Below are 25,823 nucleotides of genomic sequence, written 5' to 3'. Positions count from 1 at the left end.
ACCAAAAAGAAGAAGACCTTCAATACAAGAAAATACAGGTTATGATAAAATCTCCCACCAAAGACTACTTATTAATCCATCAGGTAGAAGAATAAATGAGCCTTCGACTTCAAAATTCAATCCTGCTCACTCTGATTCTCAAATCACTAACTCACAATCTTTATCCCAACTTCATTTGGATTTCAATCAGGCCATGTCTATGCTGAACCCATCTCACAGGGAGCTCGTCATGACCTTCATTGGGGACTTAATAAACTCAAAATCATACTCCATTCCTTACAATATGGCAGATCTAAAGACTAGCATAAACAAAAGTGTATCACCTTTCAATACAAATGTAAACCAGGGTCGGAGGGGAATAGAGGATCTCGAGCCTGAGGATTCGAGATCTTTTGACTCCTTGGTCTAGCAAACATACTCTTTATAATGAATCCTAACACTCCGATAACTATTATTCAGTGGAATATACGTTCGTATAACACTAATTCTGACAATCTAAAAATCCTTATAAAAAACCTTAACCCAGATATAATCCTTATTAGCGAATCTTGGCTCTCAAACCAACATGTTATAAGATGTAGAGGGTATCAAATAATCAGAAAAGATCGAGAGGATGGCTATGGCGGATTAATTACTCTTATCAAAAATAATATTGATTATAGGGAAATTCAAATTGCCAATCCAGGCTTCAATCATGATGTCCAATTCCAACTCACATTTCTCCCTAACTTTAATTTGAATATTCTTAATATATACTGTCCACAAGACAACTCTATCTCCAAATCCAACTGGTTTTCCCTTGTTAAATTACTTAATAAGCCATTTTTAATCATGGGTGATCTAAATTGTAATCATAAGGCATGGGGTAGTTCTAGAGACAGTCACAATGGTAGGATTATTTTTGATTCTTTGGAGGAACTTGAGCTAGTATTTCTCAATGATGGGTCCCCAACTAGACTGGTGGCCCCAGGAGGCAGTAAGTCGGTAGTAGATCTAACAATGGCATCAGTCGATGTGGCAGCCAGTGTGGGCAAGTGGTCCACTATTTCAGATACTGGAACTAGTGACCACTTCCCCATAATATGTCAGATAGGTGTATGTCCTCAATCTCCCCCGCATTCATGTAAAAGAAGAAATCTAAAGAAAGCTGATTGGTCTACTTATCATAACAATTTAAACAGCATTTTCTTAGCTTCTCCCAGGGAAGATTACGAATTTTTTACTAACTCCATATCATCGGTAGCTGATGAAACAATACCTTGGCTTCACCCTCCTAATAATTCCAAATACCACATTCCATGGTGGGATGACTCATGTGCTGAAGTCGTCTCTGCGAGAGTGTCTGCCTTAAAAAAATTTAAAAATATCCCCTCAATGGAAAACTATATCGAGGCTAAAAAGAATATAGCCAAATCAAGAAAATTCCTAAAATCAAAACGTAAAAATAGTTTCAGACTATTTTGCAGTAAATTAAATAGAAACACTCCTCTAAAAGTTGTGTGGGAGAAAATTAATAAGGTATCGGCTTCGAAACCTTCAATATATACACAATTGCCCTCTACTCCTATATCCCACGAAATTCTATGTTGCTTAACCCCCCTTTCCGCTGTCAATAAAGTATTGGTTAGATCTCCTCAAGCCCTAGAACCGCCATTTGCTCTCGACGAGTATCAGAACTCCCTCTCAATTAAATCTGACTCGGCTCCTGGTTTGGATCAGATATCCTACTCAATGTTAAAAAATCTTCCCGTTGTTGGATCTTTGTTATTAATTCAACTTTTCAATGAAAGTCTTAGAACGGGTATAGTTCCTGTTCAGTGGAAACAATCAGTAATTTTACCTATAATCAAAAAAGATAAAGATTGTAATAATCCGTTAAACTTTAGACCAATAGCTCTTTCTTCATGTGTAGGCAAAATGCTCGAAACTCTTATAAAGAATAGAATAGAGTGGATTGTGGAACATAATAAGATTTTTAATCCACTACAACTAGGATTTAGAAGGGGTAGAGGTTGTACGGAATGCCTTACATACCTCACCTCAACAATTCAAATAGGCTTCGCTCAAAATCAATACACTGTTGGCATATTTCTAGATATCTCTTCTGCTTATGATAATGTCAATATATCACTCTTGTATTCCAAATTATTAAAGTATAACATTCCAACCCAACTGGCTAATTTGATTTTCTGCCTTCTAAATGATAGAGAGCTATTTGTCAAAGACAAACTGGGACAAACCCATGGCCCAAGAAAATCAAGTCTGGGACTACCCCAAGGTTCCCCATTAAGCCCTATCCTCTTCAACCTATATTGTCTTTCCCTGTATAATTTAATCCCCTCTTCATGCAAACTAATTCAGTATGCAGACGATTTGGTTCTTCTGATTAGAGGGAGTGATATTAATGAATTGGTAATTAATGTAAATAAATTATTGATTCAGATGGAATCATGGTTGCTAGACCACAATTTAAATCTGTCTAAGAACAAATCTTCTGCAATATTATTTACAAAAGGAAACACGAAAATCTCTCCCCCTAACGTAATATTTTGTAACCAGAATATTGGTTGGGTGGATTCAGTCAAATACCTGGGGGTAAATATTCAAAAAAACTTAAAGTGGAATTCATATGTAAACTCAATAGAACTAAAAGTAAATCGTGGCCTGAATGTGATGAGAGCTCTTTGTGGGACTTATTGGGGAAGTGATCCAAAAACCTTACAAATTGTACACAATGGTCTGATTCAGAGCCATCTGGACTTTGGCTGCCAGGTAATTTTCGATTGTCCAACTTCCTTAATTAAAAGATTGGAGAAACTAAAATACAAAAGTATCCGAATTATAACTGGATGCATGAAATCTACCCCAATTCATGCTCTCTTAAGTGAAAGTGGTCAGATCTCGCTTAAATCTAGATGGGAATGGCTTAGCTCTAAATTTATATTAAAAAATTTAATGTTAATTGGTAACCCAATTATTTCCGCTCTCGACCTGTTAGACTTGGCAATTCAAAGGAACCAAAATCATTGGAAAAACAGAAGTATTCCATTTCTAGTGCTTTTAAAAAACAAATTTAAAAGTACTTATCCCAACTTATATTTAAGTGACTTATACCCATGCCATAACTTTGAACTAGACCATCAATTATCAACAATTCCAATCATAAATATCCAATCTAATCGTTCAGATGAACTTGCCTCAGTTCAACTCCAAAAAATAATTCTAAATAAACCTAGTCACACCAAATTCTTCACGGACGGCTCGGTTGGTGATGAAGGATCAGCAGGCTTTGGTGTCTTTAGCCGAGAGATCAACTATTCTTATACCAGTAAACTACCTAAGTATACCCAAATATGTACGGCTGAGATTGTCGCAATTAATCATGCCCTCCAAATTATTTTGAAAAATGGGATTAAACAAGCAATCATCTGCTCGGACTCTAAAAGTGCCTTACAGAAAATAGGCAGATCAACCTATTCTATGGAAACAGAACATTCATCGTTCATGACCAAGAGAGGCATCATTGAAGCGAAAGAAAATAACGTTAATATTAGTCTGGCATGGATTCCAGGACACTCGAATATTAAAGGGAACATGGTGGCTGATAAACTAGCTAATATAGGTAGAACCTTAAATGTAGCTGCTGGTATCACTCTTCACTATTCCAACTTTCTACCAGACATCAAGCATTCCATCTGGAATCGGTGGAAGCAAGAATGGCAGGGGAAAAATCGAAATAATTCATTTTACTCTAAAATTGTAGGTCAGATAGATAAACTCCCCTGGTACCACAATTTTGCATACCAAGACAGAAGACATATAACCACCATTATTAGAATGAGGACAGGTCATTGTGCTACTCCAGTTCACCTATTTAGGATAGGAGTAAAAGATGACCCATATTGTGACTGTGGCCGAGTTGGGTCCTTAAATCATCTGATTTTTGAGTGCCCTATAAATATGTCACCCAATTTTGACCTATATAAAGAATTAGCCAAGACAAATATCCCTACTCCCATTGAAATTTGCCTACTTATGTCCAACCTTAATCCACGTAGGATTAACCTGATCCTTAAATTCCTTAACTTAGCCAAACTTAATTTATAAATTAATCAATTCCCAAATTTGAATTAAAAAAATTAAGAAGATAAAGATATAAAAAGATATTGGACCTCCAAATGATAAAAGCCTTAACCCTTATGGTATAATATTGCCTTTCCTGTAGGGACTGTCTGGCCCTATACGAAGATGTTCCTGCTAATATATATTTAAAAAAAATTGAGGCTTTAACATATATATTTGGAAATATTCGACTGCCCAGAGCAAGACAAGAGTATTTCCCTGGTGTAAGCTGGGCGAATTATCCCGAGGGATATAACCCAATAAAGGAAGAAGAAGAAGAAGAAGACTCAATGTTAAAACGTCCTTACAAAATCTGACAGCGTGTCACGTGACTGTAAGTAGAGGAGAGACGCACGGAGCCAATAGGAATCCTAAAAAAGGAGGAGAAATAACGATTTTTTTATTGCTTTAAAGTTTGTAAATTGAAAGGTATACAAGTTTTTATCATCAAATATGAAGAAACCTTTTGGTAAAAATAGAACGACAAAAAATACAGAGATAAAGATCTTAGAAGACGGACAATTCACGACATTATGATGACCATTAAACTTTTTTTGGGGAAACAGGACAGACGCCAAAGATTTGGGAAAAAGATGATATATGTGACACATGGGTTTTTACTGTTCGACAGGTTCATCGATTGGTAATCCTGGCTGCCTGTGGTGGGGACTGCAGTCCACATCTCTAGATAGCGTTAACAACGATGTTTTGATGATGATATCTTTGTAAGTCCCCCTCTAATAACTCTAAGGCCCATTTTTAATTTATGCAAATAAAAAAACATTTTCCTCTATGTCAGTGATACTCAACATGCCGCCATCTAGCGTTTTTTATGCGGCCTGAAGGCTAACTAAAGGTATTGTGATCAAATTATTTGTCAAATTTCACGTGTTTTGCAAATCATTTGATAGGGTGCCGATGTGTTTGATGCGTGTTTGGGCGTAAGGCAAACAATTTAATGACTTTAATTTTAAATTATATTGAAATTTTTAAGAACTCAGATTAAAAAGCAGGCTATTATTAACTTTTAATAATAAATTATTAAAATTAATGAACAAATATTCATTTTAAAAATAATCAATATTTATTTACTACATTGAAACGACCCATTTAATAATCACAAGAAAAATTCAGGTCCGGATTAACAAAAAAAATTTAAAATAATTGTGACCTTAAAACAACACTATGTATATTAAAATTTTCAGAATTCGTCCGCACATTTGAAAAGAGCACAAAAAACTATTGCTCGCGTTTAATTGCTCGCTTCATTTTTTTTGCGCAGATAAATTAATGATATTAAAAAGATAAATGCAGATTTTTGTTTATATTCGGTTCAGATTTGGACCACCATCTCCATATAGCCATTTCAGCATCCTCATGCCGCCTCATCAGTGAAGCTATGCAGTCACAAATCTAGATTTGTGACTGCATAGCTTCACCGATGAGGCATGAGGATGCTGAAATGGCTATATGGAGATGGTGGTCCAAATCTGAACCGAATATAAACAAAAATCTGCATTTATCTTTTCCATTTTTACTCAGTTCTGAGTATTTAAAAACTGTCTTTCGGTCCTTTTCCTAGACGAAGAGAAGGTAAATGCATGGCCTAAGTGTCCTTTTTGCTTTCTCCTATTTTCGTCGTCTTGTAACAAGAAAGAAGAAGATTTTCTGTTGGAGTGAATGCACAGAGAGTGATAAACTCCAAACAGACGTAGGAAAAAGAAGACCTACTTAATGTAGCCAAAGGAACAAAAATGGATGGTTTCTACGTTGAAGAAGCCGAAGTAACTAGAATACTACTTTGCAGTAGTACTAGTATGGAACTATGCAAATGAAAACAGTATACTTGATAGAGAAAGGGGATGAAAAAATTATGAATAGATAAATGTAACTTGAATGGCTAGCTAAATATGCAAGAGAATGGCCACTTGACACTCAAGGAAGGATTCTGCCAATTTGCACGCCTATTTTTGACCAGACAATAAATTAAAGGAAATGATAATGATGGCTAGAAAAGAAGATATTAAGATAATGTTCAGAAGATAGATAGAGTAAATATAATAATATAATGAAAATAGAATAAATTTTTGGGCGCCAGAAGAAGGCTAACTAGGTTAACACTCTTCCAGGTATTCTACGCTGCTATAGAGTATATTAAATTTGTAGTACAAGTATATTAAATGTATAAATTTAAAGAATTAAAAAAAAATTCACAATAAATGTATATATTTATTAAATATAACTACTAGATATTCACAATCTCTGAGTTAAAACAAGTGACTAGTATGTGACTCTAAAATGACAAGAAATGGTAGATACTAGTGAAAGTCATTTACAGATTTATACAATTAAATAATGTAACAATAATGTGAATGAGGTTAGAAAATTTTTACAAATGAGTACCTCTAATATAGGAAGTACAAACTACACCTAGATTAGTATGAACCCTTCACCAAATAACACTTGTACGATTGTAATACGTACACCCTAATTGAATACTACCTGATATTAGAACAATGAAAATACCTAATGTATATAATATATATTATACAACTCTCAATGAGTTGATGGGTAACAAGTCCCTAAATGAACCAACTTAGTACTGGATACAAAGATCCTTTTCTGACTAGTGGTTCTAAATACTAACAGCAAGTAAAACTAGTACCTTCCTGAGGGGATGGGTACTAGGGATTTATTCGAATTTAATATAAAAAGTTTAATAGCGAAAGTTAAATAATATTTACCAAAAAATCTAATAAAAATTGAAAATTATGAAGCAAGTTAAATGATTTTAAATTTAGGTGAATTGAACTAATATTATTTTTAAATTAAATGAGGAAACAAGTCTAAAATTAATACAAACCAAGTGAAAAGAACATGTAGGTGGAGAATATTCGAGCTCGAAACTTCTACCAGGAATTATATAAATTTGGGGAACACTACTAACTGTAAGGTATGGCTGTTATATCTAAAATGTACTTAAATTTGTGGAGAAAGAAAAACATATATGTGTAATTAAATTATGAAAGTATGAAATGTCCTGAATATTACTAGAAAAAAAAATATGTCTTTAACTGGTATGAACAAATGTCCCCCAAAACAAACCCCTTTTCACATGTTCCAACAACGATCCTTGGTGTCTGGTACCAAATCCGTGGAACGAAGTTATCACCGAAGTGGTGCAACTGCCCAATAGCTAATGAAACTACCCTCGGAGGGTGCAGGATGATGAATCAATACAAAAACAAATGGGAGACGGTATCCTTTGGCTTGTTCCCTGATTGATCGAACGTTGGAAGTGTCTGCTCTCGGTGTTAGAGAGGGTTTACCATCAGTAATGAGATTTCTCCAGAATGGCTAAAAACAAAAATATTCCCAGTTTATTTCTAATAAAACAGGTTTGAAAGAGCAGTAGGAAGACAAGTTAACGAGGAGGTTTTTAGAAGACTCCAAAAAACCGACCTTTCATTGACCCAAAAAACCTATCTAGCTTGACATTTTAACCATGGGTTGTGATAAGACTTTTAACAAATATGGCCTTGATTCGAATAGACAAGGAGAATTACAATTTACATGTAGAATGTCCTTTTTTTTTTATCTTAACAAATAATATATTTGGTTTTTTTTTTCAAAGGAAGTTGTACATGTTTTGTATAAAGAAATAGGTACTGTAAAAATATATGAACATACTAGATATGGGAAAAGAATTATGAAGTCTATGAAGTAAAATTTAATAGGTTTCAGGAAGAACTTTTCAAAACAAAGAAATTTTTTTTTGTCAGAAAAAGTTTCAGAACTGGAAAATTTTGATGAACATAACCACATATTAAGAATATTATTAAAGATCTTTTCTGGATACATTATAGAAACTGCAATATTCTACATAAAACCAATCGATGACTTGATTTAAATTAAATCTATAATGAGAACTATAATTGCCAAAATTATGATACCATCTTAAAAACTATTATAAAAAACATACCGGCGTGAGATCCGTTTTCTTACAGTTCCATTATTCCGTCACTTTAATTCACCCAAAAAAACAAATATAACTTGCAATAGCAATAATTGAACTATGCAACAGGAAATAACTTATTTAATTTACAAAGAAATTCACGCCGCCATCTGCACTCACATGACACTCCCAAGTCAATGGCCTCCCTTCACCGTTCCGACCTCGTGACAGCTGGCGACAGGCGTCAGTACCAACCTCACGAAATATCAATGTGGCCACGATACACCCAGTATGACGTCGCTAAGGGAATTTTGTGCGAACGGGTTTTTAATATTATAAAAAAAATAATTTTAACAATAATCCAATAAGGTGTTCCCATTAATAATTAATTAGATAAGTGACGGAACGTCACATTCTCCTCCTACTGGGAGAAAAAAAAATTTAATCAAATTTTTTTTTTTTTTATATCTCTAAATATTAAACTAAAGTAGTAGTAGTGTATTATTTCTCGTCGATTCGCAAGATTACAAATAACCACAAACCATGCCTCAGGAGAAAGCAGGATGGTCACTGCAGCAGATATCATGAACCGTAACAGATGACTCGAAGTGATATTAAGATATCCTCGGCATTTTGTCTAAAAGCCAAAGATAAACTAAATAATTTACTAAAGTTCATAATGACAAATAAATGTCGAATGGGCCCTAAATCCAAAATTGAACTATCCAGGGACATCAGCTTTATAAAGTGTATATCCAAGGACGAACAACCAGGCAAAGGTGTGAGCCTATTCGTACAATAACGCAAGTAAATATACTAAAGTAAGACCAAAGAAATCAATAACTAAAATAAGTGAAGAATCGAACACTTAATCCAAAACTGAACTAACAATGGACACCAGATTCGTACTAGCATATCCAGAGAAGGACAATCAGGAAGATTTATGGAACGATTCTCACCAATATCAAATAATACAAATAATAAACATACCAAAGGTATCCAAACTCATTAACCAAAATAAATGTGGAACCGGACACTCAAAGACATCCAAAGTCGGACTATCAGTGGACACCAGATTCATAAAAGCATATCCAAAGAAGAACGACCAGGAAGATTTATTGACCAATTCACACCAATACTAAATCATAGAAATAAATTAGGTCTACGTACACCCACATCCGGTAACACGAACCTATCCAACCGAATAAACAAAATAAGTGAAGAATCGGACACTTAATCCAAAATCGGACTATCAATGGACACCAGATTTATAAGAGCATATCCAAAGAAGAACGATCAGAAAGATTTTTGGACCAATTCTCACTAATACTAAATGAACTAAAATTGGTTCATGCTGGTATTCACACTAATTATAGCATCTTGCTACAACAGGGGTATTAGAATAACCAAACATAGGTAAAGAACCAATTGTAATAATAAAATCTAAATAGAGAACTTACAAGTTCTATGACACCATGATACATGATAGAAAGAAAAAAAAATATGTTGAGAACGTGCAACCAATTTTAAATAAAACTGTAGATTCATGGGTTCTCGCATACATAGAATTATCCAGGAAATATTCCTGAATCTAAACAACAACTGATGCCTAAGGAAAGAAGTGGGAAAATACTAAAAAAAATTAATCATTTGTCTAAACACCCCAAACACCAAATTAACGAACTACTATGTATAGGGATAGTCAACAACAAAACATACTATGAAGTACGAGACATAATATAAACTAAATACTTCCCTATCAAATGGTAAACATGTAACTGGAATAATTAGACTAATTACACAAGGATGTGATGACGAATAGACGTCTGCGTACTCTGCCATGAAGACATAGGTTACGAAATCGGATAGCAGTGATCAGTTGCTGAATTTCGAACCCACGTATTCACTATCTAGAATTAACAGAGTATTGGCAGACTAGTTCAGAAGAAGAAATCCATACACACATCAAAATTCCAAACTAATTCCAGAATCATATTGTCTAGGGCATAAAGATATAAATTATTACAAAGTATTCAAGAGATCCGTGACAAATATCAATACAGTAACCAATATCAAATTAAGACCCACAACATCTTTCCTATATGGCAAATCCAATAAGAAGATAATAAAGGATATATTTAAAAGATAGTATGTAATCAAATATCAAAAATAAAACACACAACCTGAGATAAGTAGTGTATAATATCGTTAGTTCCATAGTTCCATAATAAATATCAATATTAAACCAACTTACTTGTATGAGCCTACATATTCAAATATAAATCTATAATAATCAACACCCTTCTATAATAAGGTGTGAGGTGTACACACTAAAAATACAAGTGAAGTTCTTATTAAATAGATAATCCTACCGACAGGATTAGTTGCTATATGTTGACTCATGGTAATTAAAGGGCACCATTAATAATACAAAAAAAAATGATAAGCTCATACATAAGAGTATTACATAAATTATTAACCTAATGATTCCTAAATTGGAAGTCAGCTAACAACAATGCCAAAAGATAAAATTGCTATGTACCTGCCCTATATGGTGAATACAACATTAGACTATAATATCAAATAATAATAAGGATTGAGCTAAAGACAAATAGAGGAAGAGGTTAGCTCTAACAACCCTATAAAGTTAATCTTCTTCCGAAGATGACGAATCAACCTCATCCCTGGTGTTATCAGGCAGTAAATCCTTTATGTGAAATTGTCCAATTCGTTTGTTAGTCGAATTGTCCTTCAATTCATACACTAAAGGGGATATTACCTTCACAACCGTACAGGGAATATATTTCTGGCAAAATTTTGCCGAAATAGCATCACCCTTATTAGACTTTACAAAGTTTCGCTTCAACACTCTATCTCCAACGAAGAATCGCAGATCTCTTTTCCTCAAATTATACTGCTGCTGGTTCCTTAAATAGGAAGTTTTTAACTTCTTCCTAATGTCAGAAAAAATTTGAGGTAGAGTCTGGAGATCATCTAAGCGATGAAGGTTATCGGATATCTGAGGGAGATTTGTGGAAGTGTCTGAAATTGCACCAAAATAGTCACCAGATAAAGCAACATTTCTACCAAAATTGAGATATGCCGGAGAACATTGGGTCACCTCATGGACAGATGTCCTTATGGCTTGAGCTATGGAATGGATATATTGATCCCAAGCTCTGTGATCTGGGAATGTATAGGACCTAAGGGCTGTGACGATACTGCGATTCACTCTCTCAGTATGATTGGCTTGAGGATGGTAGGCAGCATTATAAAAGGTCTTCTGAACCTTATATTTAGCTAAAAGATCTTTAAAGGCCTTTGATACAAACTGAGGACCGTTGTCACATGACACAATTTGGGGAACACCATACACCAAAAAGACTTGTTCCTCCAAATATTTCAAAATTGCTGGAGTTGTGGCCTGACGAAGAGGACAAACTAAAGGAAATTTGGTGAAATAATCCACAACTACCAAGCAATAGGTATTACCCTTGTAGCTCCGAGGATACGGTCCAATGAGATCCATTGAGATCATCTGCCAAGGAAAATTAATGTTCCTGAAGGACCCCATAAGTCCAGCTTGTGGTAAATTACTTGGTTTACAAGTAGCACAAACCATGCATTTAGAAATGTACTTTTTAATAGACTTCCGCATGCCAGGCCAATAATATAATTCAGCAATACGGTGATAAGTCTTATAAAACCCAAAATGACCAGCTGTAACTTCATCATGAAACATATGCAGAATATTTTCCCTATTTGGTGTAGGTACAACTATTTTCCACTCCGACATATTGGATAAGGACTCTATAGGACTTAAGATGTGTTTGTACAGTATATTGTTCTCTACCTTAAAATCAGGATAATTTTGTGGGTCTTGAGTGACCCTATCAATCATATTGTGATACCACTCATCAGGAGTTAATGTGGACAAATCTAAAACATTAAGATCATGGACACGGGAAAGAGCATCAGCAACCACTACACCGTTGGCCTTTCGATGAACAATTTTATATGAATAGGCAGCCAGTTTGCATATCCATCGGGAAAGTCTCTGAGATGGGTTTTTCATACTATGAAGCCATACCAAGGAACTATGGTCCGTAATTATAGTGAAATTACGACCCTCTAAATAATAACGGAATGCTTCTAACCCATGTATGATAGCTAAGAGTTCTTTCTCCGTGGTGGAATAGTTTTTCTGGGCCTTATTTAATTTCTTACTCGTGTAGGCTATGGGATGTTCAGAGCCATCTTTCAACTGAAACAACACGCCACCAGAAGCAGTATTAGAGCAATCAGTCATCAAATAAAAATGCTCGTTAAAATTAGGTGACATCATAACCGGTGCGCTAGTTAAAGCCTCTTTAACGTGCCTAAAAGCTTCATCGGCCTCAGGAGTCCAAGTAATGGTCTGCCCTTTTTTCCTGTTCTTCAGAAGATCAGTAAGGGGTGACAACAAGGTAGAGTACGAAGGTACAAACCGGCGATAATATCCACACATTCCCAATATCCTACGGACTTGGGTGGTGGTCTTAGGTATAGGGAAATTCTTAATAGCAACTATTTTCTCAGGATCAGTCCTTAGACCCTGATTATCAACAACATAACCCAAAAACTTAAGACTAGGGCGACAAAACTGACACTTATCCAAATTAATCGTTAAATTAGCTTCCTTAAGACGTAAAAACAACTTATCTAAAATTTCCATATGAAGGGCAAAATCAGGGGTGACAACCAAAATATCGTCCAAATAATAGAAAACATAGGGCTCTAACTGTGGACCAATGACTAAATCCATCAGACGACACATTGTCTGGGGAGCAGAAACAAGACCGAAAGGCATGGTGACAAACTGGAACAGTCCTTTACCACTGACAGCAAAAGCAGTATACTTCTTGCTCTCTTCACTCAGTGGGATCTGTAAGAAGGCCTTAGACAAATCAATCGAAGAGATATATTTGGCATTCTGAAGTTTGCTCAAAATCACGTCGATTCGGGGAATTGGATAAGCATCCCTGTTAGTGGTGATACTGTTTAGTTTTCGACCATCAAAGCAGATCCTGAAGGATCCATCCTTCTTCTTTGTTAACCAGAGTGGGGAACAATAGGACGACGTTGAATGTTCTATGATATTTAAAGCAAGCATCGAATCTACTTCTTTTTCTAAATCTGCCTGCCAGGCTTGAGGTATGGGATACTGATATAATCTGAAGGGAGTAGGATTTCCCACCTCAATAGTGTGAGATATTAATGAAGTACGACCTAGTTTGTCATTTGAAGAAATAGTAGTAAACTGAGAGATCATATTCTCCAATTGCCTTTGTTCAGCACTAGATAAACTGGAAAAATCATGAATAGCACTAAGAGTAGACAGATTGAATTCAGATATGGAAAAAGAAAAATCAGAACAACTTAAGGTGCTATTAAATGCATTGAAGAAGTCCATACCTAAAATTATAGAATTCTGTACAGAAGGAATAACATAAAATGTAATTTGCCTACATAAGTTTGCCACTGTGATTTCAATTTGGAGTTTGCCTGTAATAGACTGAACTGTACCATCTGCTGTAGATACTTGCAAGGATGAAATGGGCATAATGGGAATATTAGCAATTTTCAATAAATTTAATGAATGTGCCCCTATCAAAGAAATATTAGAGCCACTATCTAATAAAGCTAAACACGGTTGTCCTAAAATTTGTATAGGTAGATACGGCCTATTATCATTTTGTTTCCTAACCAATAGAGAATTAATATCTAAGTCTAAAGTATTTGGTTGGCTACAACCGTTATATGGAACTACTTCACTATCAAAATTATTATTATGCTTAACACTACTAATTAAAGAAGAATTTGTGGATTTGTAATCATGTGAACCCTGCGAATTCAACGTATCCTGACAAAAAGTTAATTTCTGGACTGATTTTGATTTGTGGTGTGTGCTTGTTTCTTGAACGGTACTCTCTTCCCTTTCCGACTGGAAGATGGGTTTGAGTTGCTGGGTGTGCTTGGGACGACGGTCTCGTTGTCTGATGGAGTTTGATTCCCTGATTGGGAGGTGGACGGAGAAACGCTCAGGGGACGGAACTCCGACATTTCGTTTCCCGAACACTTAGAACAGTTCCTTTTAAGGGTGTTCTCTAGGCCACAACCATGGCAGAAAATACGGGTTTGAGGAATCCTACAATTGTAAAACGGGTGGCCAACCTGACCACAATTCCAGCAGACAACAGAACTAACAACAGAAACATTATGTTCATGACCCTTATTTTGCCAAGAACGTTGCCTAAAGGAAGTTGGCTGAGAAGAAGAATTAGAAGAGGATCTAGATGTGGATGGAGGTTGAGAAGACCAGGATAACGTTTCCTCCAAACGTTTGCACTTTACAGTGAGGTCATCAATGTTCTGAATGTCCATCAGAGCTAATTGTTGATGGTAAAAGGGTAATAGACACTTAAGGATAATTTTAATTTTAGATAAATCTGACAAAGGAGTGTCTAGACGACTACACATACCTAATATAGTATTAATAAACATAGTAACAGATTCCCCAGGTTTCTGCTTATGATTTTTAATTTGATCTAGTAAATCGTCCTGGAATGAGTAAGGAAGAAAATCTGACTTCAACCTTTTAATCAGATCCAACCAACAAGAAAAACTACCCCTATTATTCATAAACCATGTAAAAGCTGGACCGGTGAACAGTTCAGCAGAAGCAGCAAACAAATCCTCTTCAGAGACACCTCTAGACACACGAAGACATTCAACCCTTTCTAAAAACGACATTACATCAGTGTGCTGTTTTTCACCAGAAAATGAAATACCCCATTTGTGTACTTGCACAGGTTTGGGGTAGGTGAAGCTAGATACGTTGACGGGAGCATTAGGAGTAGAGGTAGCTACGGGGTTAACTCTAGAATCAAGTTCACCCTCTAGGGTTAATATTCTAAGAGAAACAGACTTCTTAAAAGGTTCCTGTTCTTCAGTAGCACAGTGTAACAAGTGTACACGGCCAGAAATATGGGCTAAACGAGATGTTAATCGCGCGTATTCTGCATCATTTACAGTTCCCCGAAACTTCTCGATTTTTTTAGACAAGCTGTCTAATGTTTCAGAGATTCCTTTCTGTTGTTCCTCAAAAGGAATATGTGCAGCTGAAATTTGGAGAAAACTCCTATTGCCTGCTTCTTGTTTTAAAGCACCCCGCAGAAGATTGCGTTTTCTATCGACTGTTGCCAACTCCTCTGGTACTACGTCCCTAATATTCAACTCATAGTCCAATTCGTCCACCAGAAGATGTTCCACTTTAAAAGCACACATGATGATAACAAAATTATTGACAAACAGTCCAAAGATCAGAAGTATGAAATATAACTAAGTTTGCACGCAGAATATATAAGTACTGAGAAAAGATTAGCAACACACCAACAAAATCAAAACGGCCAGCAAATATATATTATCAGGTATATAAGCGAATAAATAAATAAGATCAAGTAAATAAATAAATGATCCAGTAAATAAAGTATACTTAAGAAAATCTAGTACCTAAATACTGGAAATAAATTTTTAGTTATATGTAACTTACTACCACTCTAGAAAAAAAATATATATGATCAACGCTTAAGTGTACCTCCAAATATACCACTATTGGATGGAGGAATAAAATATATGTTGTATGTAATATAAGTAATAGCAATATTAAATATAAGTTCCCAATAAAATACAAAATCTAATCTAGAATGTGAGTTGCACAATCATAAACTATAATGAGGTCTCAAAATATGGAAAAAAAATAAATAAATACAGCGTATAAGAATACCTGATAAATATCAGAAAATATTAACGATAAAATAAATAAGTAATAAAATGAGTATAGATATACCAACGGAAATAACAAAGAAACTTCAGATAAAAGAAAAGAAATGACCTAAATGAACTGTCTTAGACCAAAAATAAGGCACCACGTTGGGAAGCCGATGTAACAAGAAAGAAGAAGATTTTCTGTTGGAGTGAATGCACAGAGAGTGATAAACTCCAAACAGACGTAGGAAAAAGAAGACCTACTTAATGTAGCCAAAGGAACAAAAATGGATGGTTTCTACGTTGAAGAAGCCGAAGTAACTAGAATACTACTTTGCAGTAGTACTAGTATGGAACTATGCAAATGAAAACAGTATACTTGATAGAGAAAGGGGATGAAAAAATTATGAATAGATAAATGTAACTTGAATGGCTAGCTAAATATGCAAGAGAATGGCCACTTGACACTCAAGGAAGGATTCTGCCAATTTGCACGCCTATTTTTGACCAGACAATAAATTAAAGGAAATGATAATGATGGCTAGAAAAGAAGATATTAAGATAATGTTCAGAAGATAGATAGAGTAAATATAATAATATAATGAAAATAGAATAAATTTTTGGGCGCCAGAAGAAGGCTAACTAGGTTAACACTCTTCCAGGTATTCTACGCTGCTATAGAGTATATTAAATTTGTAGTACAAGTATATTAAATGTATAAATTTAAAGAATTAAAAAAAAATTCACAATAAATGTATATATTTATTAAATATAACTACTAGATATTCACAATCTCTGAGTTAAAACAAGTGACTAGTATGTGACTCTAAAATGACAAGAAATGGTAGATACTAGTGAAAGTCATTTACAGATTTATACAATTAAATAATGTAACAATAATGTGAATGAGGTTAGAAAATTTTTACAAATGAGTACCTCTAATATAGGAAGTACAAACTACACCTAGATTAGTATGAACCCTTCACCAAATAACACTTGTACGATTGTAATACGTACACCCTAATTGAATACTACCTGATATTAGAACAATGAAAATACCTAATGTATATAATATATATTATACAACTCTCAATGAGTTGATGGGTAACAAGTCCCTAAATGAACCAACTTAGTACTGGATACAAAGATCCTTTTCTGACTAGTGGTTCTAAATACTAACAGCAAGTAAAACTAGTACCTTCCTGAGGGGATGGGTACTAGGGATTTATTCGAATTTAATATAAAAAGTTTAATAGCGAAAGTTAAATAATATTTACCAAAAAATCTAATAAAAATTGAAAATTATGAAGCAAGTTAAATGATTTTAAATTTAGGTGAATTGAACTAATATTATTTTTAAATTAAATGAGGAAACAAGTCTAAAATTAATACAAACCAAGTGAAAAGAACATGTAGGTGGAGAATATTCGAGCTCGAAACTTCTACCAGGAATTATATAAATTTGGGGAACACTACTAACTGTAAGGTATGGCTGTTATATCTAAAATGTACTTAAATTTGTGGAGAAAGAAAAACATATATGTGTAATTAAATTATGAAAGTATGAAATGTCCTGAATATTACTAGAAAAAAAAATATGTCTTTAACTGGTATGAACAAATGTCCCCCAAAACAAACCCCTTTTCACATGTTCCAACAACGATCCTTGGTGTCTGGTACCAAATCCGTGGAACGAAGTTATCACCGAAGTGGTGCAACTGCCCAATAGCTAATGAAACTACCCTCGGAGGGTGCAGGATGATGAATCAATACAAAAACAAATGGGAGACGGTATCCTTTGGCTTGTTCCCTGATTGATCGAACGTTGGAAGTGTCTGCTCTCGGTGTTAGAGAGGGTTTACCATCAGTAATGAGATTTCTCCAGAATGGCTAAAAACAAAAATATTCCCAGTTTATTTCTAATAAAACAGGTTTGAAAGAGCAGTAGGAAGACAAGTTAACGAGGAGGTTTTTAGAAGACTCCAAAAAACCGACCTTTCATTGACCCAAAAAACCTATCTAGCTTGACATTTTAACCATGGGTTGTGATAAGACTTTTAACAAATATGGCCTTGATTCGAATAGACAAGGAGAATTACAATTTACATGTAGAATGTCCTTTTTTTTTTATCTTAACAAATAATATATTTGGTTTTTTTTTTTCAAAGGAAGTTGTACATGTTTTGTATAAAGAAATAGGTACTGTAAAAATATATGAACATACTAGATATGGGAAAAGAATTATGAAGTCTATGAAGTAAAATTTAATAGGTTTCAGGAAGAACTTTTCAAAACAAAGAAATTTTTTTTTTGTCAGAAAAAGTTTCAGAACTGGAAAATTTTGATGAACATAACCACATATTAAGAATATTATTAAAGATCTTTTCTGGATACATTATAGAAACTGCAATATTCTACATAAAACCAATCGATGACTTGATTTAAATTAAATCTATAATGAGAACTATAATTGCCAAAATTATGATACCATCTTAAAAACTATTATAAAAAACATACCGGCGTGAGATCCGTTTTCTTACAGTTCCATTATTCCGTCACTTTAATTCACCCAAAAAAACAAATATAACTTGCAATAGCAATAATTGAACTATGCAACAGGAAATAACTTATTTAATTTACAAAGAAATTCACGCCGCCATCTGCACTCACATGACACTCCCAAGTCAATGGCCTCCCTTCACCGTTCCGACCTCGTGACAGCTGGCGACAGGCGTCAGTACCAACCTCACGAAATATCAATGTGGCCACGATACACCCAGTATGACGTCGCTAAGGGAATTTTGTGCGAACGGGTTTTTAATATTATAAAAAAAATAATTTTAACAATAATCCAATAAGGTGTTCCCATTAATAATTAATTAGATAAGTGACGGAACGTCACAGTCTCTGTGATTATATATTGTAAAATCCGGAGATACGGCATGCAGCCAGAAAGCAGTTTATTAACGAAAAGTCTTGGATTTAAAATATTGTTTACTGTATTTTATTTCAATTATTCTAATTGTTTAAAAGGTAGTAAACTTTGTATCTAGGGCTTTTCGTTTTCCTCTTAATAATGATATTAATTTTGAAATTATATCGAATTTTTTTTTTGAAAGTTCGAGTTCTTAAAAATTTCGACATAATTTCAAAATTAAAGTCCATTGAATTGTCTGTGAAAAAAAATGGAAGCTCCATTAAAGCTCTTTTCAAATGTGCAAGCGGGTTTTGAAAATTTTAATATACAGGATGTTGTTTCAAGGTCACAATGGATTTATAATTTTGTTTAATCCGGTTCTGGATTTTTCTTGTGATTATTAGTTGGGTGGTTTACGTTCTAAATGTGTACAAAATATCAAAACAATATACAAGGAGGTTCTAAAGTTATGGGTCCAGAAAGAAATGGGTAAAATCGATAAAACACCCTGTAACTCGGTTATAAAGTCGGTGGAGCAATAAATTTAGTATGTCTAGAACCGCCTCATTTACCTCTATTCACGATTCAAATGCAATAGCATCTCTTAAAGATCACAAAACACCAGGAAATGATGGTATAAATGGAGAATTGATAAAAAAGGAGGAAACGTTTTACATCAAAAATTGTATTACATTATTCTCAGAGTATGGCAACAGCAGAAAATGCCTAGAGAATGGAATGGAAGCGTTATAATACCCATACATAAGAAGGGAAATAAAGAGCAATGGCGACTACCAATGCGGCTTTCGAAGTGGAAGGTCAACAATAGATCAAATATTTACCATCCGACAAATATTAGAAAAAAACTGGGAATTCAACCGAGATGTACACCAAATCTTCGTAGATTTCCGGCAAGCATATGACTCGATAAAAAGAAGCAGACTATGGCTTAGCAATGCTAGAAATGGGAATACCAAGAAAATTAGTGCAGCTCACTCAAATGTGCGTGGTAGACTCATATGCACAGGTAAAGATAGGAAACAGAACATCGATGCCATTTAGTATAACATCAGGGCTTAGACAAGGAGACCCTTTATCACCATTGCTATTCAATTTGGCTTTAGAATACGCAATAAGTAAAATATCGTCTGAACTAACAGGGGGATTCGCAAATCGAGGATCAAAACTATTGTTGGCCTTTGCCGATGATCTAGATGCAGTCGCTCATTCTACAAGAGACGTAAGAGAGGTGTTTTCACAGCTCGAGGAGGAAACAGGTAACCTGGGCCTTTGAATAAATGAAGAGAAGACGAAATATATGCTGGTGACCAAAAATCCAAGACCAAGAGTTAGGCAGAACGTAACTATTAATGACCAAAACTTTGAAGTAGTAAAAGAGTTTAAATATCTGGGAGCAGTAATCACAGAGGACAATCACATAGAAAAAGAGGTCTCAGCAAGAATAGCTGCGGGAAATAGAGCATTATACTCCCTATCATCATTATTAAGGTCTAAGCTGCTGAAAAGACAATCTAAATTAAGACTGTACATGTCAATTATTCGCCCAGTTGTTACATATGGGAGTGAAACATGGACTCTACATCAGCGAGAAATAAATAAATTGCTGTTATTTGAAAGGAAAGTCCTCAGAATGATATTTGGTCATCAAAGAGATGAATTGACAGGAGAGTGGAGAAGGCGCCGCAATGCTGAATTGATGACTCTATATGGTACTGAAAACATCGTCAGACATATAAAAGCTAATCGGATAAGATGGGCAGGTCATGTAGTAAGATCAGAGGAAGACAGAGTGCTAAAGACAGTGTTCTTCGAGAGACCAGACAGTAGAAGATCAGTGGGCCGTCCCAGAAAAAGATGGAAGGATGATGTTGAAACCGATCTATCTAGGATTGGGGTACAACAATGGCAAATCAAAGCGCAACATCGCAGACGATGGAGGGCCATAGTGGATGCGGCGAAGACTCACCCCGAGTTGTAAAGCCAGTCAAGAAGAAGAAGACGATTCAAGTATTTCCGTTTCTCAATGAAACACCCTGTATACTACTTCATCTTGATTGTGGCCCGCACGCTGTGGCAATAGCTACTATGTGGCCCGGGAAAGAAAAAGGTTGAGTATCGCTGCGCTGTATGTCTATCGAGAAGTTCTTGCGTTTTAATTATCTTTGTGTTGCTAATTTCCTGAACTATTTAAGCTCTAATCTACGATCGTTTATATGCATTGAATATATTTGACAAATTACTAAAAAGTCCGTTTAAATACAAAAACTTTAATCTTGAGACTCTTTAACATATTTTCAAGACTTTAAAGACAAACTTTTCCTGTTGTTAAATCTCCACCACTTTGTCTAAACTAAAAGTTTAATGTCTGCATTTTCCGACGATATTTTATCAGGAATTGGTCTTGCGGAAAATTTATTGTGTGATTATATTACCAACTTGGTCTGCGACTAATTCTAAGTTTTAGAATTGCAAACTATCAAAGAAAACACTGAGTTCACACTTTATGGATGCAGCTAGTAGAGATTAAAATAAACAAAAACAGAGAGAAAACAGAGAGTGTATATTCTGTAAAGTAACCGCAAGTTTTAATGAAACCACGACATCTTTCTCTAAAATTTATTTATTTAATTGTTTCTTCTTCTTAAAATTCCATCTCCTATCGAAGGTTGGATATCATAATGGCTATGGTCACTTTGTTGACTGCTCCTCTGAACAATAGTAATGAACTACAGTTAAACCATTCTCTAAGGTTCCTCAGCCAGGAGATGCGTCTTCTTCCTATGCTTCTTCTTCCTTGGATCCTTCCTTGCATAATAACTCTCAGCAACTCATATTTTTCTCCTCTGGTAATGTGACCCAAATTTTCCAGTATTCTTGTTTTTATACTGTTCACAATTCCTAACTCCTTAGTCGTAGCACTTCAACATTGGTAATCCCTTGAACCCATTGAATTTTCAATATTTCGAACACCACAATTTCCAACACCACAATCCACAACACCACATTTCGAACGCGTCTAGTTTTCTTATGTGTGGTCTTTTCAATGTCCAAGCTTCCATTCCGTATAGTAATATAGAAAATATGTAGCATCTTAGAGCCCTCAATTTGAGAGGCAACTGAAGGTCTTTGTTTGTAAGCAGTGTCTTCAATTTTATAAATGCTTACCTTGCAGTTTCAATTCGGACTTTAATTTCTTTGCTTTGGTCATTTTTGTCATTAACCCTGATTCTCATATATTTGTATGTCTTTACTTTTTCTATTTGGGTTTGCTCTAGTACTGACCTTTCATTTCCCTGTTGTGTTTTTGAGACAATCATAAATTTAGTTTTTTTCTTGATTATTTTGAGTTCATATCAAATGCAATAATCGTTAATTCTATTTAACAATGCTTGTAGCGATTCCATGGTGTCTGCCATTATAACGGTATCATCAGCGAATCTTATGTTATTTACTACTCTTCCGTTTATAGAGATTCGACGTTTCTTTTCTAATTTACATGTATCTACTTTTTATGTAAATTTCTAATATGCATTATATTAATAAATTAAATTGTTAAATAAACCATTTAATTTGTTGTTTAAATAATTTTTTTATTTTTTTTAATAATATTTGTGGTAATTATTTAATAATTGCACTGGTTTATATTTTGTTAGTAATTTTATTGTATATCTTTATTACAGATTTGTGACATTTTGCAATTTTCTAAGCAACAAATACGGCGAGATACAAAAGGAGAGAAAAAATCGAAAATTTACCGTTTTAACTAATTAAATCCAAAAATCGACTGCAGGAAATATCTATCTATATTCATACTATATAAGTCTGGATCCCACGTATGAAAAAAAAGTTGATTAATAGCAAGCTGAAAATTTGTTAATAGCTTAAGGGTGTCTAGTCGGATAAACTTTGATATATGGGAACACTGTAACAGGGGCAGTTTTCATTGTGAAACAGGTTAAAAATTTGGAACGGTCAGACCACGAAAACGGCACATTTATTTTGTCCGACAGAACAAACTTAAACTCTCCGAACAGAGATTAAACTCTCATGCAAAAATCAGACTGCTATTTATCACCTGTCATAATTCCTGTCATTTGACATATTCTACATGTTCCACTCATTAAAACGCCCATTTGGTGATAAATAGCAGTCTGATTTTTGCATGAGAGTTTAATCTCTGTTCGGAGAGTTTAAGTCTGTTCTGTCGGACAAAATACATGTGCCGTTTTCGTGGTCTGACCGTTCCAAATTTTTAACCTGTTCCACAATTAAAACTTCCCCTGGTCTAGTGTTCCCATATATTAAAGTTTGTCCGACTAGATACCCTTAAGCTATTAACAAATTTTCAGCTTGCTATTAATCAACTTTTTTTTCATACGCGGGATCCAGACCAAAACAACTGTTGTTTGCCTGACGGGTTCAGTGTCACGAGAAAAATCTTATTTCCCTATGTATATAGTCATGAGATGAAATGATTATTTATATTTTTATATAATAAAATTAGAGAATTAATTAAAAGGAGATTATCTTTTGAATAATCCACTTTGTCTATTAACTAATCAGAATGTTATATAATAAAATCAGAAAATTAATTAAAAGGATTATCTTTTGAATAATTCACTTTGTCTATTAACTAATCAGAATAAGTGTAGACATCGTTCTGAAAAAACGTTATCTTATTCTGTATTAACTACTTAGTATTGGAATGAATTTTCTCCTGAAATATTACCTGCTCTAGCCTGATTACAGTATTAAGTTAAGCAATGGCGCAAACAGATAACTCTCGAAAACAAGCTAGCGAACTAAAAGTTTTCAGAACAGTTATGGCATTAGTAAACTTAATACACAGAGAAATGAAAACGTGAGATAAAAACTGAATGAGAATATAATTGAGTTGGACTTTAAATTTTCAAGGACTGAAAGTAAATTAGAAAAGATAATTTCATTCTGGGGATTTTCTTGTTCTACATATTTTAGGACTTTTTGAACTGCTAATTTATAACATGCACTATTTCTGAGACCATAACGTGGCACTTCTAGTTACAACTTTTTAACGGGAAGAGATATAAAATCCGGAAGTGCATATTTGCTCTCGGCTTGCTATGGTACGTGACAGATCATCATTCAACCCGGATCTATCCACTGCTGGATACAGGTCTCCCTCAGTCTTCTCCATACATTTCTGTCCTGTGCTGTCTGCATCCAGTTTCTGTCGATCCGTGTGATGTCATCAGACCATCTGGTTGGCGGACGACCTCCTTTTCTATATGCTTCTTGTCTTGGTCTCCAGTGTATTATTCGCTGTGTCCATCTGTTATCCGACATTCTAGCTATGTGTCCAGCCCAGTTCCACTGTAGGGTCATAATTCTTCCTATGGCATCCGTCACTCCTGTTCTCCGTCTTATCTCCCTGTTCGTAATTCGATCCCGACGAGAAATGTCTAACATTGAGCGTTCCATGGCTCTTTGGGTAACACAAATTTTAGTTCTTACTTTCTTGGTTATTGTTAAAGTTTCTGCACCATAGGTAAGTACTGGCAACACACACTGATCACAGATTTTTATTTTGAGACACATAGGCACTTTTGGCTTAAGGACATAGCTCAGCTTGCCGAATGCCACCCAAGTGAGTCCTATGCGGCGGCTTAGTTCGCAAGTTTGATTATCTCTTCCTATGAATATCTAATGTCCTAAGTACTTATAAGAGGTGGTTTCTTCAATAGGCATGCCAGTTACTGAAATCTTTTCGCTTAACACACGATTTGTCATGATTCGTATTTTTGTATGGTTGATTTTTAATCCAACTTGTAAGGAGCCTAGGTATAGTTTCTCCAGTTGCGATACTGCATCATCGATTCTGTCATTGAAAAGGGTAACATCGTCAGCGATTCTCAAATGACTAAGTATTTCTCCGTTGATATTAATTCCTTTTTCACTCAGATTTGCGTTCTTAAACATATGCTCTAATAATGTTGTAAACAATTTTGGCGAAATTGTGTCTCCCTGTCACTCTCCTCGTTTTATTTTAAATGCGGTGGTCTTTTAATCTGCCAGTTTCACGCTTGCTTTCGCATTTTGATAGATGTATTTAATCATGTTTATATAGCGATGATATATACGACACTCTGTTAAGGCTTTTAACATCTTTTGATGACTTATGGTGTCAAACGCAGTCAACAAATATCAGAACTAATGTTATATCCAACACTCTTTTCTATTAAGTTCTTAATTACTTGTATATGACCGTTCGTGCCATATCCTGCTCTAAATCATGCTTGTTCTTTTGACTGATAGAATGTTACTCTTCGCCGATGTTACTAGCTTTATATTCTATAGTTCTTTTTATGCGAAGATAAATAAATACTTTTATTTCCTAACTTAATCAAACAAGTAATAAGAAATCAAATCGGAGAAAATAAACTATTTATTCTTATTTATAAACCTATAAAATCAATATATTATAACTATAATTATTTAATCTTAGTTAAAAATATAAAAACAAAAGAAAGAGATAAAAAGCCCAAAAATAATGTTTATGCTTGCCTCGAAGAATATTCTTTTTAGCGTACTTTAATATTGTAATTATTTAAAACTATATAATGTTACTATTTACAAAAACAAAAATAAGTTATCTGACTACTGTTTGTGGCGGTGGCGGCTTAGACTGGTAAAACAACGTTTTCTTTTAGGATAAAAATTGGTCTGATCCTACCTCATATTTTTGTCGATGTTTCATTTGTCGTACGGGAAAAAAACACACCACTCTCTCGTTTACTTTATTTCCACTTTATGTTTCCACGGGCACTTAATAGTTTCTCCAAGTATTTGTCGGCCTTGGTAAAGGTGTCTCAAAAAACCCACAATATACAATAAATAGGGGAGAACGAAAAATTGGCCTGAAATGAATATATACATCAGCATGCAAGAAGAGCAGAAGGTATAAATTAAAACTACTAAAGGTTTCCCTTTAGACCACGAATCAGGTGTTAAAAAAACAAAGCT

At 34.6% G+C, this 25,823-nt stretch overlaps 1 long non-coding RNA gene across 1 annotated transcript; it reads right to left on the bottom strand.

The window, feature by feature from the left end:
* Positions 1-6,331: 6,331 nt before the first annotated feature.
* LOC126892807 (uncharacterized) lies at positions 6,332-17,004 on the bottom strand. Its single transcript, XR_007701008.1, has 2 exons — positions 16,863-17,004; positions 6,332-6,569 (listed from the first exon to the last, which is right to left on the bottom strand). It is a non-coding gene; the product is annotated as an uncharacterized LOC126892807 (long non-coding RNA).
* Between the last annotated feature and the right edge of the window lie 8,819 nt (positions 17,005-25,823).

Source organism: Diabrotica virgifera, chromosome 9 (genome assembly GCF_917563875.1).
Source record: "Diabrotica virgifera virgifera chromosome 9, PGI_DIABVI_V3a".
NCBI lineage: Eukaryota > Metazoa > Arthropoda > Insecta > Coleoptera > Chrysomelidae > Diabrotica > Diabrotica virgifera.
The sequence above is the reverse complement of the archived record's forward strand: the minus strand, read 5'-3'. Positions and strand labels throughout refer to the sequence as shown.